This window comes from Pseudopodoces humilis, chromosome 5 (assembly GCF_049639895.1).
Source record: "Pseudopodoces humilis isolate 2021_Gansu_Grassland_sample_001 chromosome 5, ASM4963989v1, whole genome shotgun sequence".
Classification (NCBI taxonomy): domain Eukaryota; kingdom Metazoa; phylum Chordata; class Aves; order Passeriformes; family Paridae; genus Pseudopodoces; species Pseudopodoces humilis.
In genome coordinates, this window is record NC_142204.1 from 66,331,967 (window position 1) to 66,347,241 (window position 15,275).

The window sequence follows — 15,275 nt, forward strand, 5'->3', positions numbered from 1 at the left end:
CATCTGCCCAAAAAATACACACAAAACACAACCAAGTTGGGTTTATATTTTGTCAATGTTAGCAGTTCCTCTTTCAGCTTGATGCAGAGTTTTCTCCTCACTTGGAGAAAACTCATCATTATTCCATGCCTGAGAGACCTCAGCTACAAAACATAATTTCCCTGAGAAGCTGTTTATGAAGTCTGGCAAAGCTTAAAAAGAAACCTTGTAACATCTCTCAGGGGTCTTCTACTTCCCTCCTTTCTTTAGGGACATGTTGGTCTCTCTGCTATTCATGTGGCTTTCTCTTGGGGCAACACAACTCTCTCCTTCCCTCACACAGACACATATGCTTTCCCACAATATATTAAGATTACTCAAAGCAGTGTAACAAGGATGAAGTTTTAAAAGAGCGAAAATTGCACAGAACAAAGAAGCATTTATCTTCACAGTGTTTGACATAGTCCATATGTCACATATCCTGTTTAAGGCTTAAATCGAGCTCAAGGCTGAGTACCTTCCATGCCATGCTGAGCAAACCACTATTTCTTCAGGAACTGAAGCAAATCAGCAGTGCTAAACATTCCCCAGGAACAGCCTGCTCACACTGTAAGATTTGATACTGAGATGCACCAAGTATTCACATGTACCTTGCAGTCACCAGGATCTGCAAAGTCTTTAGACCAGAGCCGGAGTAGAGAGATTGCATAGTCATCCCCCAGCTAAGGGCACGCCTGCTCTTGTGTGCATCACACCCTCCTCTGCTGCACAGCCTCCATGTGGGAATGTGCTATTGTTGCCAAATATCTCCTCCTTTGTTTATATTAGCCCTGGAAGTCAGAGGTGGCCCCTTCAATCCCTCAGTGATGTTTACAGGGGAGTGTTTCCAGGGCAATGGGATCAGGCGAGTTCCCTCCCTAATTAATTACTGTCTCTCTGAGTTATGTGGGAAAAGAGCTGACCTGCCAGCACACTGAATCCCAAGGGAAATGTCCTTCTATCTAGCAGAGGCCCTGCTTGCTATCTGCTGCTGTTCTTCTGGACAGGGTTTTCCAGGAGCCCATCTGCCTGGGTGCTCAAAGACTGGGAGCACTTTCCCCAGCCAGGACCACAGAGAGGTCAGAGGATACAGAGGAGAACTGGAGGTGGGATGGAGGCTGCCCTGGGAGAGCCTCCCTGGTGGCAGGAGGGGAAGAGGAAGGGTTCAGGTTGCTCTGTCTCCTTTCCTGAAGATATTTCCTGTGTCTACATCTGTGCCACGATTTTCAGTAGGGGCTGTGCCAAGAACTTGCTGCCTTGGTGGACGCAGCAGCTGATGGATCTAAGTGCTTGGCTAGGTGCAGGTTCAGCAGGTGACATCCTGAGCATCACACTCTGCTCTGCCAGCCATTCCCCATGAACACCAAGGCTGAGGTACACAAAGCAGCTGATGAACAGCCGTGCATATATTGATGCTGAAATGCCAGTGAATGAGGACATTTAAGATCACCTGACATGGAGTTCTGTGTCAGCCTACAGCAATGTGCATCAGATATGAACTTCTCTGAGTCCAGAAGGGCTTCTTTGTTCTGGGTTTCTGATTAGGCTTATGCTAGTCAGACCCACTAACATATCTGTGAACTGCAGATGGTTAAATAACCATGCTTCAGCACGATGTGAATTTGTGACAGGAGCCCAAATTCCCCATGGCCTTTGTTGGTATAAAGCATGGACATGCAGCACATGCAGTCCAGCACCACCTTGATCACTGCCTAACCCACAGCTCTAGATCAGAGTGAAACAAAGCACAAATCTCTCTGTTCCACTGTGGGGCTGACCTTCATATTCAGCCTGGGTAGTTGCACACAGCAAAGTGTGCTCCCAAGCACCGCTAGCCCAGGGGAGAGAGGGACAGGATGGTGCATGTGGCCCCCGATGTGACACAGCCCTGAAACATACAGGGGAAGCCCCCAGGCTTTCTGTGGCTGGGGATCACAAACAGCCTCTCTCTCACCCCTGCAAGCTGCTGGGTTATTGCCAGCTCCGATGGAAAGGACTCACATGGGAATGGAGCTGCACCCAGTGTATTTTCCCACATCCCTCCCCAAGCTAGAGTGATCATAACATTTCTCTGTAAAACACCATGTAAGACTAGAAAATTGTTTAGCTTTTTTTAATCAAAGGCAAGCTGGATATACAATGACAACCTCTGCACATCTTTCACTCCCAGCAAGGCAATTTCCTTTGCAGTCTGAGTGCAATAAAATGTAAGCTAAGTCACTGTGGGGTTTGCAGCCCCAAAGCTCTGGGGAAGCTCTGTTCTCCTCGTCTTTCCAAGAAAATAGCTAGGGAGGATTGCTTACAGTGGGAAGTAAGAGATCCCAGAAAGATTAATAGTAGCTGCTAAAGAGCTCAAATAGAAGTGGTTTCCCTATCAAGACTCCAGGGAAGAATTTGGTTTTGCTACCGACAAACCATAGATATCATCCAGGGTAGAAAATACTGCCAGGAGCTGCAAATTTTCCTTATTTTCCTCTCAATCTGTAGCCATATTTGTGTCTTCATGGAATACCAAACTTAAGTGGATTTTTCTGTACTGAGTGACTTTTCAATTTTATAATACAATGTCTTATTGATAGATCTGATGGATACCACTCACTGCATTTCAGTCTGTGCCACTGCTGTCACTGGTTTCCATTCATTGATCTCCACTGGGAGTACCCTGACTTGAAACTTGACTCCTGTGCTGCAAATATAAGACACACTTTGCAGCAGTAAATGGTTCCTCTTTCCTTTTCATTGAAGACCAAAAAAGAAATCTAGTCCAAACAGCAATACATTGGATATACTTTCCTCTGATGCATTGTTACCACAAACCACTGTTCCTGGCAGCCTGCAATTAGTACTGAAAAGCATCCACTGCTTTAAAGAGCTTTCAGCAGTTAGTAAATACAGTGTGTCCCTTCTGAGGGTCTGTGGGGGCAAGGCCAGGATGTTCCCTATGAATATTTGGGGGTTTGTTTCCTACTGTGCCTTTCAATTGGAGATTGTCTCTGCAGACAATGCAGTTAAATGAAGACTCAGTGATGAGCCTGGTCATCTCAATCTGCCTCTGCAGCCACCTGAATGGGAAAGGGGGATCTCCAGAGGCAAATTAAGAATTTGATGGGCTGAAGTGCCCTTGGATGTGCTTATGCCTGCCACAAACACCCAAAGTCACCCTCTGGGAACAAGTAGAAAGACCCTCATGGGAGCATGTTTTACATTACTACCTTTAGGCAACCTATCAAATGAATTCTAGCAAACTGTCCTATACAGTTGCCTACCAATATGCTTTGAACAAAAATATAAAGCAAACATGTCATCCTCCTGGATGGTTTCCACAAGTCCTGATGATTAAAGTTTGGCTTCCTGTCTCCAGGTTCATACCACCACCTGGGAAATGAGGAATGAAACAGAAGCATCATAGTGGGTCCAGGTCTCCAGTTTCACATGGAGGGTACTCATAGAGTTGTGCTTGGGGTGCAGCACACTGAGGGAGCAAGGGGTCAGACTCAGTGGGATAGATGGGGATCTTATTAGAATTGGTTCCACTAACATGAAAATGGATGGATTTCTTCTACTTTTCACGTGTGCAAGGTGTTTCCTGTAAAGAAGAATATTTTTATTCTAATTCAGCTGCCTTGAGCAACACACAGATTTGCATTTCATTGGCAAGACCTAAAAATCTAGGCAAAAACACTTGAGATTTGTGGGAATGACTGACTGAATGCCTCCCTTTCCCCTGTGGAGAATATCAATGTGTGGTGTTTCATGCTGGTACCACTGGACTGTCCGTGCCTGGTCCCAGAGCCTGATGGCTTACAGACACATCTCCACGTGTGTTGTGGCTCTTTGTCCCCTCTAGTGGATAAATTTCTATCTACAGAGGTGTTTTTTCCATGAGCTGGACCTGCAGGAAGGAGAACATGCTTGCAGGCTATGAGAGCTCCTGGGGAAGGGGACTGGTGTGGGCAGGAACCCCACCCAGGGCTTTGGATTGGGTGAAAAGGAGCACCTTTGCTACTCTGCTCTTGCATGAAACACTCACCCCCGAGGTCCTGACTCAGACATGACTCAGCTTTTATTCAGGAAAAGCTCCCAGCAAGGCTAATTGCTGCCACCTTTGCCCTCTTTCTCCAGCAGTTGCTCCCCAGGGGCTCTGCTGATGCAGGCAAAGGTTCCCCATGGGAAATGCCAAGCTCTTTGTGGTTTACCAAAAGAGGTAGGCAGGCTGTGAGATAGCAGGAGGGTGCTGACAATCATAAAAGAACCCAAACTCCAAGAAGCAAAGACCCTAACTGTACACCTATTCCACACAAAGAACATATATAAGTCAGTCATGCTTAAGATATTTCCATCTTTTCCTGTCTCTTTCACTCTCTTTGGCAAGAGACATATGGAACTCATTATGAACAAAAGCCAATTGTTTTAATATTTAGAGTTTCCCACATCAAGCTGTAGTTTTTTTTCTTTGACTGGTTTTAATGCATGTGCATATGCTGAGCAGATACAGTTTCTCCTTTTTTATTTGAAATGGTTGCTTTAATGTCATGTCCCTAACACCTTCATCCCAGCTTTTGGACTTGGATCAAAACAAAGTATTTTTAGTTTTGCATTAAAATGAGAACAATACATGGATGAAGGGATTGGCTATCCAACTAAGCAGATTTTTGCTCTCCCAGCTAGACTGCTTCAAGGAAAAGGACATGGGCCAACATCTTTTCCATTTTACTGGGCAAATTCAGAGTACCACTAAGGAACTGCTGGGTTGAGAAGCTCCTACTTTGCACACATTAACTCTAAAATTCATGTGGACCAGTACCTCTATCAGAGTATGGAAAGGCACACAACATCCAAAACACTTTCCTATAAAAGCACAGGATTATACCTGGCTGCTTTAGGACAACTCCTGGTCATATAGAAAGGCTGTGGGAAGGGGAAGTATTTTTCCCCTTTCCAAAGCATGTCTGTACAATTTAGAGTGTAAATAAAGCTTCAAACTTTTCTTCCAGAGTAAGAGAGTACCATCATCTACCAGCCTCTAAAGTGGTTTTATAAGAGAAATAAAAGAAGTAGATGTTGAGAGTGACTTTGTGAGGCAACACTTCACAATTACAGACTGTAACATAATCATTTTTATAGGTAAGTGCACATAGAAGCTGCAGGCATCAGCCATCAGGCTTTCAGTGATGTGGATGCGAACAGACGTGGGTGTGAGTGGTACTGTCTGTCCTCTGTCCCGATGCACGTGCTGCTCTGTGCCACACAGACCCTGGATCTGTGAGCAGTCAGCTCAGCTGAGCAGCCCAGAGGAGCTGCCCGAGCCCTCTGCTCTGGCTCTGTGCTTTGCAGCATCTAGGAGAGAGGAATATCTGAACCCAGGAATTAACATTAATCTCTGCACCAGATGGTGATACACCAGATATTCTTTTAAAGGTGAACATGTGATCTACTGTACAGCAAACCAGAGGGGTCTGCAGTCACATGGCAAAACGTATAATAACTCAGATAGAGCTTTGATTAGACAACTGACCTGGTTACCATCTGTAGCAACAAGAAGCGGGCTTGACGTTTTTGGAACATTCTCCCCAGAAGCTTAATTCTTCCACCTCTATGGCACAGCAATCCTGCTGAGCAAACTACACTGAGAAACAGAAGGAAGCTAAAGATACACTGCTTGAAGCATGTTGTTAAGGTTACAAGGCTTGGGGTTTCCTTTTTTAATTTTTTTTCCCATTCTCCCCCCCCCTTCTTTCAAACAAGCCACATCTTGACTCATATGGTCTGATGTGAAAACCCACTCAGCTATTTGATAGTTGGGAAATGTAGATGAGACTGTAAGTTATTTCAAGGGAAGCCTGTGTGTGCTGTGAACTCTCTCTCACACACACACACTCGAGTTAGCTCTGCACTATGGTAGTACAGACAGCTGTGACTCCGGGTAGGACCCGAAGACTTTTATTCAAAATACCATATGGATCACTGAGGAGACGCAGTGTGGAAAGGGTAAGCCATGATTTCTTTGTCCTGAATGCATGCCCAGAGGATGAGGAGGGTACCATTTGATAGCAGTTCTCTGCCCTGTTAGTAGTCAGAACTATTAGGGGTTATGTCATGGTGTGAAGAAATTGCTACTGGTGTGTGCCATGGTAGGAATTACTGTTGGTGCTGATGAATGGGAATTAATACTTGGCAGAGGCTGTGTGGTAACTTAGAGTGGAAATTGGTGCCAGAAGGAAGTGTAAGATAACATACAACAAATGTAACTAGTTAAAGACTCTGTGGCAATAGTTTGGGGTAATAATTTCTGGAAAAAAAGTAAGTTCCAAATATTTAGTACTCACTGAGAGAGCATGATGGCATATGGCAGCACTGACCTGTAGCAGTGGGGAGTAAATAATAATAGTAATAGTAATAGTAATAATAATGTCAAATAATGAACGCCAGAAGAAAGCTCAGGGTGGTGTGGAAGGGCTCTGTGTAAGTGAGCAGAGGTGCAGATGCCCACCAGTGTCTGTCCCAGCTGAGATGTTCAGTGAGCACGGGTGGCAGTGAGGGCTCTGCAGGGCACAGGGTCTCTCTAATTGCTGAAGTGACACTGCAGGGCTGTCCCTGGACAGCCAAGGCAATGCTGCTGCTTTCACACTGCAGCAGGATTAGCAGGGGGTCCCGGGAAAACTGCAATAGTGTCATTAATTACTCGGAAGCACATCACCTAGCAGCAGTGCCCAGGGAACCAGGAGGTCCTGGCACTTTGAAGATTGATGGGCTGGCAAAAAAAGCAGTGGCTGGGGCAGGGGGCTCGGCTCAGAGTGTGCTGGACACCCACAGAGCCCACGCTGAATGCACATCTGGCACCCACCAGGTGCTTTCAGGCTGCTTTTGCCTGGTGTGCTGCCTCTGACAGAGCTGGCAGGGGCAGCACAGCCCTCCAGGGGACAGGGACACCTTGCACACACACTCACAGCCCAGCTTGTCACTGCTGATACCTCCCAAAACAGTGGTCAGCTCAAGGGAACAGGCACCCTCTGCTCATTCCTGCCCACACGGGTTTTGGGTTGAGTGCCCATAGGTGGGCAACGGGTGCTGCACTCACTGGTGGCAAGTGTAGAATTTCTACAAGCCCAGAGTGGCTCAGAGTTGGTCCTTTCACCCAGGACAGAGGGAAACCTTTAGCTGAAGCATCTGTTTTGGTGAAAAGCAGTCTGGCTGCAGCTGCAGCCACCTGTGAGTTTACTTCAAGTCTGTTGCACTCAAAAATAAAAAAAAATCCTGCTTTTGTACATTTCAAAGCAATTTTTGTCTGCACTTTTTTCTTTCAAAAAGAGTGTAATTTCATTTAGACAAATTTCTTTTTTTTAAGGAATATGAGAAAAGTCTCAAAAATTAAAAGCTGTTCGAAAAATATTTTGGTTAAACACAAAGCCTTTTTGTTGTTTGTTTTTCTTTCCCCTCCATTTGGCAGAAGAGAAAGCAGAATAACTTTGTGTCAACCTGAAAAATATTTCCTTTGCCTTTCCAGTCCGTCAAGCAAACCAAAGATAATCAATTATTCACACAGCTTTGGTCTGCTATTGTTTGATTGTGGGTTGTTGCTTTGGAGAGCATTCAGAAATGTCCCTCCTGGTAAATTTGGGCTTTGTGGCTCAAGATGCTGAGGGGGCCCCAGGGCAGACAGTCCTGATGCCTTAACCTGCCTTGGGTCAGGTTTTATTTTGTCTCTGTTCCCTGGCGCTGCTGCCACTGGACCAGGGTTGGCATCTGGGTTTGCAGCTGCTCTTGTGAGTGTGGGGAGGCAGAGTGTGGTGTCCCCTTCCATGTGGCTTCCCTCAAGGTGGCAGATGATTTTTCATCCAGAGTGAGCTCTCAGCTGCTGCAGGGCCACCATCCTCTGCTGCTGATGGCCACAGGAGCCCTCCCTGTCTGGAGAGGCTCATGGTTTTATGCAGACAGTGCCTGAGGCTGTCTAGAGACAAATCATAAAACTATAAAACGTTTGGGTTGGAAGGGACCTTAAAGATCATCTTGTTCAGGCCCCCCCACTGGGGTCAGGATGCCCCACACTACATCAGGTTTCTCAGGACTGCATGCAACCTGGCCCTGAACACTTCCAGGGATGGGGCATCCCCAACTTCTCTGGGCAACCTGTGCCACTGCCTCACCACCCTCACTGCAAAGATTTTTTTTCTGAACATCTAATTTAAATCTTTTTTCTTTTCCTTTAAAACCATTTCCCCTTTTTCTGGCACTATTTGAGAGGCATGTAACAGTGCAGAAAATGTGAGACCACTCTCCTCCATGCATGCACACATCCCCTTTGGAAACCTCTTATCCCTACTGACCTGCCTAACAACAGCTGCCCGAGCCTTTGCTTTGCTCTGTGTGTTAGTCCGTGTGATGGAGAGGTGAAAAAATCAGCAGCACTCTCACAGGCTGTTTCCTTGGCAGGGAGCAAGGCAGAGCATGGAAATACCTTCAGAAAGGTGTTGGAGAATGTTAGTGTTTATATAGGAGGCAAGAACAGCTGCATAAGGATGGCCAGCACTGCAGGGGACTTAACAGTGTGTACATACTTAACAGCTCCACACACAGCCCAAGTGACACTGTCAGAGGGGTTGTGTTGTTTTATTTTCACTCACATCCACAGTTTATTTCTCTCCTTCCCACTTCTTGACCTAAGGTTGGGGTGATTTAGACTTCTCAGGCAAATGCTGGAGCCTTGCTTTAAGGGCTGCCAGAGAACTTGAAGGGATGATTTTTGCAATCACTTCTTTTTTGTCCTGAACCTCTGTCCTTGCTGCTTTTCTCTCTGCCTCATCACAGAACTGCCTCATCAGGCATCTAGCCCATGAGGTTATGGTCAGCCTGGCTGAAGGATCCATCATGTCCTCTCTCCCTGGAGCCCCCCACCAGCTAGAGCTGGCAAGGCAGATTCTCTGCCTTTGGGGTCCTGAAGCCACCCAAAATCTGTTTCTAAGCTCAGAGTCCATAAAATCCCACTGCAGCAGTGAAAGATCCTGAACTGCAGTCCTGAGCAAGCAGGTTTCGCATGCAAAGCCTGAGATGTGATATATCTGTGCAATGCATGGCACACACCCACCAGAAGACAGGGCTTTACAAAGGTTTTACAAGTCCAAGTGAAAAAGGGCACAGGTAAATATTAGTAGGTGTGACACAGAGACCACCAGACATGGCAGCTGAGGCAGAATTAAGCTTTGTGCTTTGTGCCACAGGGCACCCCAACAGCTGGTGTCAGGACTGAGGCATGAGTTGGGGTTCATCTAATTCAATGCTGATGTCTGTGAGATGTTTTCACCCTGAGCAGCACCTGGGATTGCCTTTGGGATCACTGCAAAGGCAGGCAAAATACTGGGGGGGGGGGGTCCCCTGAACACATTTGACTGATTTAATATCTCCTTAAACTGCAGCCAGCTCTACTTTAACCAGCACATAGACCTTGGTTAGAAGAGAACCCCCCACCTCTCACAAAAAAAACCCAAAAAAACAGGAAATATGAATCCCAAACCTAACACAGCATTTCTCAATGCAGAGCCCTCCCCACCAGACCTTCCTTCTCTGGGTCTTCTTCCCCCAGCACGTTAAATATGCAGTCCCTTCTCCCTTTGCATTATTGATGTGAGACAGTTTATGCCTCCCAGCTATGTTTATTATATCCATGTGCTGCAGATGTGTGCAAGAGGAAGATGAATAGAGTCCTGCTAATGTCTAACAAATGCAGAGAACTCTTTCTGCTGCTTCAAGGCACTGGTAAGGAAGAGCAGAATTTACTTCTCTCAAGACCTCACTGGCTATTTTTCAGCCACGAGAATGTTCCTCACCACAAACACAAGGCACAGGTTTTTTTTGAGTTAGAGAGCCCAGAGAAAACATGCAGCTTTCTTGTATTAAAAAGGAAGAAGTCTGCCCTTTCTTCTGCCTTTGAGGCTCAAAGCCTGGCACTACAGAGGCTGTGTAAAAAGGAAGGCCATCTCCAGGCAAAATGAAGTGCTGTAAGAAACTAATCAAGCTGGGAGAGGTCTGGCTGGAAAAGCCATTTTAAATTGGGTTTTGCAGTTTGTGCCCCAGCTTTAGGTCCCAGTTCTCAGCTGTGGTAAATTAAAGGCAACTCGTGCCCAGTTGTGTCAGTGGATGCTTGCAGCTCAGCAGGAATTTAGTCCAGATTGCTTTTTTACTTCTTGTGCTTCCAAAGAAGATAAGTTAAGATTAAAAATGCGGCCAAAGCTTCAAGCCACAGCTCCGCTGTCCATTACACAAATGTAAATCTATACCAGCACGGAGCTGGGACTGCTATTTACCTATGACACTTCCTCTCTGAATGGATATCCATGAACACTCACTCATATCATGACTTTAAAACACACCAGGCAGAGATAAATCCGTAAATGGATATTTATTGCCATAGAAAGCAGATGGCAGAAGACAAAGATCCCATGTTCTTATCCCAAGCTGCAAGCACGTTAAGAATGCAGCAGGAAACGTCATTCCTCCTATAAATAAATTTCTCTTGAGAAGAGAGAACCCAGGGCTGTAAAAAAAGTCAGTCTTTCTGCTCTGCAGGCCAACTCTGAGGCAGGTTTTCCCACGCTACTCTGCAGCTTATGGTGACCTTTGCTTTTGGCAGGAGAGGAGATTGCCTTCAAGCAAACCCAGCAAAAGAGTTCCAATATGTATTGCTGCTCTACAAACCTACCAGCACTTTTATTATTCTGAGCTACTGATTTTCTTTTTCTAATAGACAAAGTGTAATTCAGCATTCCATGTGCTACTAACTATTTTTCCAGCATGAATTCAAGAGCAGAGCGGTGAGAAACCCCTCACAGCACAGGGTCCAGCGGGGTGGAGCAGGCAGACCTTGCAGCATTCACGGAGGAGTGATCCTGGCCCGTGGAACCCTTTGTACAAACTCTGTGAGTGATGCTGTGAGCACTCGCTCTGACACCACCACTGAGCCAGTGCTCCGAGGGAAGCTGATCTTTCCAGTTCGTGCTGTTTACTTGAAATCTCTTACACTGGCGTGCAGGTCCTGCAGACCATTGCTTAGCACCTTCACTGACATTTTTTGGATGGGTATCTTACCTTGACAGCATCACTACTGATCTGATGGACTGCCGAGGTGACAGGAGAGTTACTCATGTATCACAGATAACAAACAAAGAGTAGATATTTGAGTGCAGAAGTTGCCAAGGACAGAAGAAAGACCTTGAAGCAAGGAAATCCTGTTGTCTTAGCTGTTTTCTGGAAGTTACTCAAGTCTCAAGGTGATGAAAAATTATTCACTGTGCTTATAGACAAATAATTGTATCAAAAAAAAAATATTAATAAAAGGCTAATCTTAAGTAGCAAAGCTGTCACCTGTGTCATGCTCTGATATAATCACTTGTGACTGCCAAAACATCAATTTTATCTGCTTCATCTGAGCTTTATCTCTTCTGACCTGTTCACAAGTATTTTGGAGGAATTGGTTTAATTTGAACTCTACCTAGACAGATAAATGCTTAGTGCACCTCTCAGGTGTCTGGAAGTTATAATATTTTGTGACACTTCTAAAAGGTGTAACAAATCAAAACAGACTTCTCTGTGAAGCAGATAAGGAGCTGTGCCAGACTTCATCCCCCCAAAATGCATGCAGGTTAACAGTGCAAGAGGTAAGAGCATGGCAGAGGCTAATGGATAGTGACTGGTGAACTCTGAAGAATTTGGAACCAGGATACTGCTCAAATTCTTTCAAATGGTTGGAGCTTAATTGAATTATCGACTGCTCTCCAGGCCTGGAGACCTCACGAGCAGAGGTTCTGCTTTGAAATTTCCAGCACTTCAGATTCTTATTTTGATGAGAAAATGAAAAGCTTTTTTCATTACAAATTGGCATTTGTTGCCTTCACATTGGCCAAACACTGGGACAGAAAGGCCAGGGTACAGAGCAAGGGCAAGCCTGGGGACAGAGGTTGGGAGCCAGAAATGAGCCAAATGTTTTGGATTTGGGTGAAAGGAAGGGGGGAATCACGTGAATCCAGTTATAAAACTTTAAAAGGGGTGAAAAGGCTCCTCTGGTTCATGGATCCTTTTGGCTAATAAGGCTGCTCAAAGGGCTTTTTCAGGTAGCTGATACTATGATCACACTCCCAGCAGCAGCCCCAAGCTCACACAAAGGAGTTGTGATGGTTTAATACCAGGTTTAGTTTCCCTCGAGGTGGTGATCTGCAAGGCAAGAACTTACCACCCTAAACTTAAAGTTCCTGGAAGGGCTTTTCAGTTCAGAGACTGTTTCTTGCAAGGTCAACCAGTGATAGATAATGCAAAGTGGCAGTTTGGGTGTTTGAAATACCTTCCAACCTGTCCCAACCTAAAGTCCTAGTCCTAACTTATCTTCTACCCAGGACTTATCCCTGGAAGGACTTAGACATACCTTCAGCTGGGTTTTAAAGTCCAGACATAGAAAGTCTTCAAACTTTATCAATTCCTGATCTGTACAAGGGATTGCTTGAATGTTGCTTTAACAATTTCAGGAACAGCTCTTCCAGGCACCAAGTAGAAAGTACAACACATGCCTTTTTCCAGTCCTTAACTTCTTCAGTCTTCTCATCCATTTAAGTCAGGATAATGTCCAGTGTTTGGAAAAAAAATCAAAGCAAAACAGTGGGTAAGCAGCACATTTACTCTTCATAGATCTTTTCCATTTTCACTCTTAAGACTTCTTTGGTGCAGACCAGACACCAATACAAGCCTCTTGAACTCCAGCAGTAACTTCTTGTGAAGCTCACAAGCACCAGGGTCCCCCCAGCCAGCCTGAAGGAAATAATGGAAACGGGTGTTCTGACCAAGAGGGAATGTGTTGAGTAGGTAGTCACACAGTTCCTATTTTGCTGACTCAAGTTCAGAAAGTTGGATTGAGATTTCAAACACATTTCCAAAGTCATGGCCAAACTTTCTGTCTGAGCTTAGCTTATTTCCTGGTGAAGTATATATTATCCTCATTGTCTCAATAATTTCTAATGGCTTCAAAGTAATGGTGATTTTTCATTCCACTAGAAAATGGATATGAGTACACTTTAATTACTTTTATTTTTTTTGTTGGGACCAAACTTTCACACCTTCCAAATTGCATAGACATGGAGCAAAATTTGTCTCCACTTCCCAAAGATACCACATGAAAAGCTTCTGGAAAGATAATGCAAGACTGCAAATGATGGCACTTAATCACCCGTGCACGCTCTACATTCCAGCTGTATTTCTGGAATATATTTAGAAGGTTCAGTCAGGGTTGTGCATGCTTTGAAATAAGTGAGCAAATTTCTTAACTGAGGTTGAAAATCATTTTAGTTTCCAGTACTCCCACTATAAAAGGCACCAATCTTGATGGGGTGGGACCATGGATATCTATTTTCTCTCCAAGTTTTGTGTGAAATAGCTAAGGACTGATAACCTGCAATTAATGTTGGTGAACTAGGCATCTACCCTTTGGGGATCTACGTGCAGAACAAGTACCATTTTACAGTTTTATCATTTTACTTCAGAATAGAAATTTCTGTAAGTGCAAATCAAGTCAGTCTTAACTCAAAAGTTCCTGCCACAGGGAGTTTCCACCCTGCCAACTCCCAACAGATGAGTTGGGAGGATGAGATGAGTTTTGGAGAAACTCATCTAAGAGAGGTTAAAGGTAGGGATTGTTTTTACCAATGTGTGCTCCTCATGTCAACTTCCTTCTGATCGTACCTTTACCTAGCTTACATCTACAAGTTCATCATGAAACTGTAGTAATTTTTATTATTATTGTTTTAGACTCTTCAGTAGTCAAAGAAAATACAGTAATATGTGTCTGCTGATGATAGCTCATCCCAATTTCTTCAGAGACAATTTTGCATGGGATGAGTTGGTGTTTCCAGTTACAGGGCATAAACACAGTGTCTGCTCTGTGTGTTTAGTCCTGGGGAACAGCTCCTGATGAGGCATCTGAACTATCCCAGCTCAAATGGCCCTGTGAATCTTTAGTTATCAGCCCAGGGTTTGGCCTGGGAAGCCCTGTGCTACCATAGCTGTAGGAGTCTTGCTTTTCCTTGGGAGAGAATTCTAGGGGGGCATGTGCACTGCAGAATATATGGGCAGCACTGCACTCTAGAGAAATATCAATCTATATTACATAGTTCTGCTTCCTTATTGCTGTGGATCACTAAAATATCACCTGAGTCCCAGCAAAGCTAAAATTTGTGTCATAAGAGCAGCCATCCATGTTCCTGTCAACAGCATTGTCCACCAAGTTCAACAAAGGTAGGTTTTGACTGGATACTAGGGAAAAAATCCTTCACTGAAAGGCTGGTCAGGTATTGGAACACACTACTCAAGAAACTGGTGGAATCACAACCCCTGGAAGTGTTCAAAAGACTTGTGGATGTGGCACTTGAGGACATGGTTTTGTGGTGAACACAGTGTTTCTGGATTAACAGTCAGGCTTCATGATCTCAGGGGTCTATCCCGATCTTATTGATTTTATGACTTTATCTGCATGACTCCAGCAGATGCAGGACAGGTGCCAAGCAGCAGAGCCCTGTGCTCCAGCCAACCCTCTGTGTCCTTGAGGCTGTGTCTACAGAAACAGTTGTTCAATTTCAAGAGATTCTGTTTGAGCCTTTTGGGGGAGGGGGTTGTCTTGGTGCTTACTGTTTATTTTGGAGACATCTGCCTTCAGAGACCCTGAGGGAAAGTCTGGACCTGCTCTGAAGGACAGATCCATGACCATATTCTGGAACAGTGTTCCATATTTATGTGCTTTCAGGCTGTGGGCACCAGAAGTAGATCATTGAGATTGCACCTGTGGCTTGATGAAGGGCCAGATACCTTTTCTGAGAGCAGGGCAGCTGGGGAGGTATGAAAGGGACTGGATCCTGTACTTGCACTCTTTCCAAATGCCCCTCCTTCTTTGCAGGATAGATTTCATCTGGCATTCAAAGAGATATGTGTCTCATGTCAGTTTCTCTGCATAAATGCCTGTATTTAATGTACCTGAAAAAGATGCTGATGTTTGCCTGGGTAGGAGAACTGTGGGAGGCTCAGGGGAAGAAGCACAGATTAGTGAGCTCCCCTGATCAATGTGATCTGTGAGAAATTGCTGTTATTCATAGGGGAGAATGTCAATGTCCTTTTTGTCCTCAACAATAATCAAAAAAAGCTCTCCAACATCTTGCTTTTACTAACCCATTTCCTATAGATTCTATAGGAACAGTACACTTCTTGCTACAAGGCATGGGTTGTAATATTAT

General features: G+C 44.9%; 1 protein-coding gene across 2 annotated transcripts in view; it reads left to right on the top strand.

The window, feature by feature from the left end:
- Positions 1-15,275, top strand: part of FRMD4A (FERM domain containing 4A) — a 356,654-nt gene that overhangs the window by 153,503 nt on the left and 187,876 nt on the right. The window lies entirely within an intron of this gene.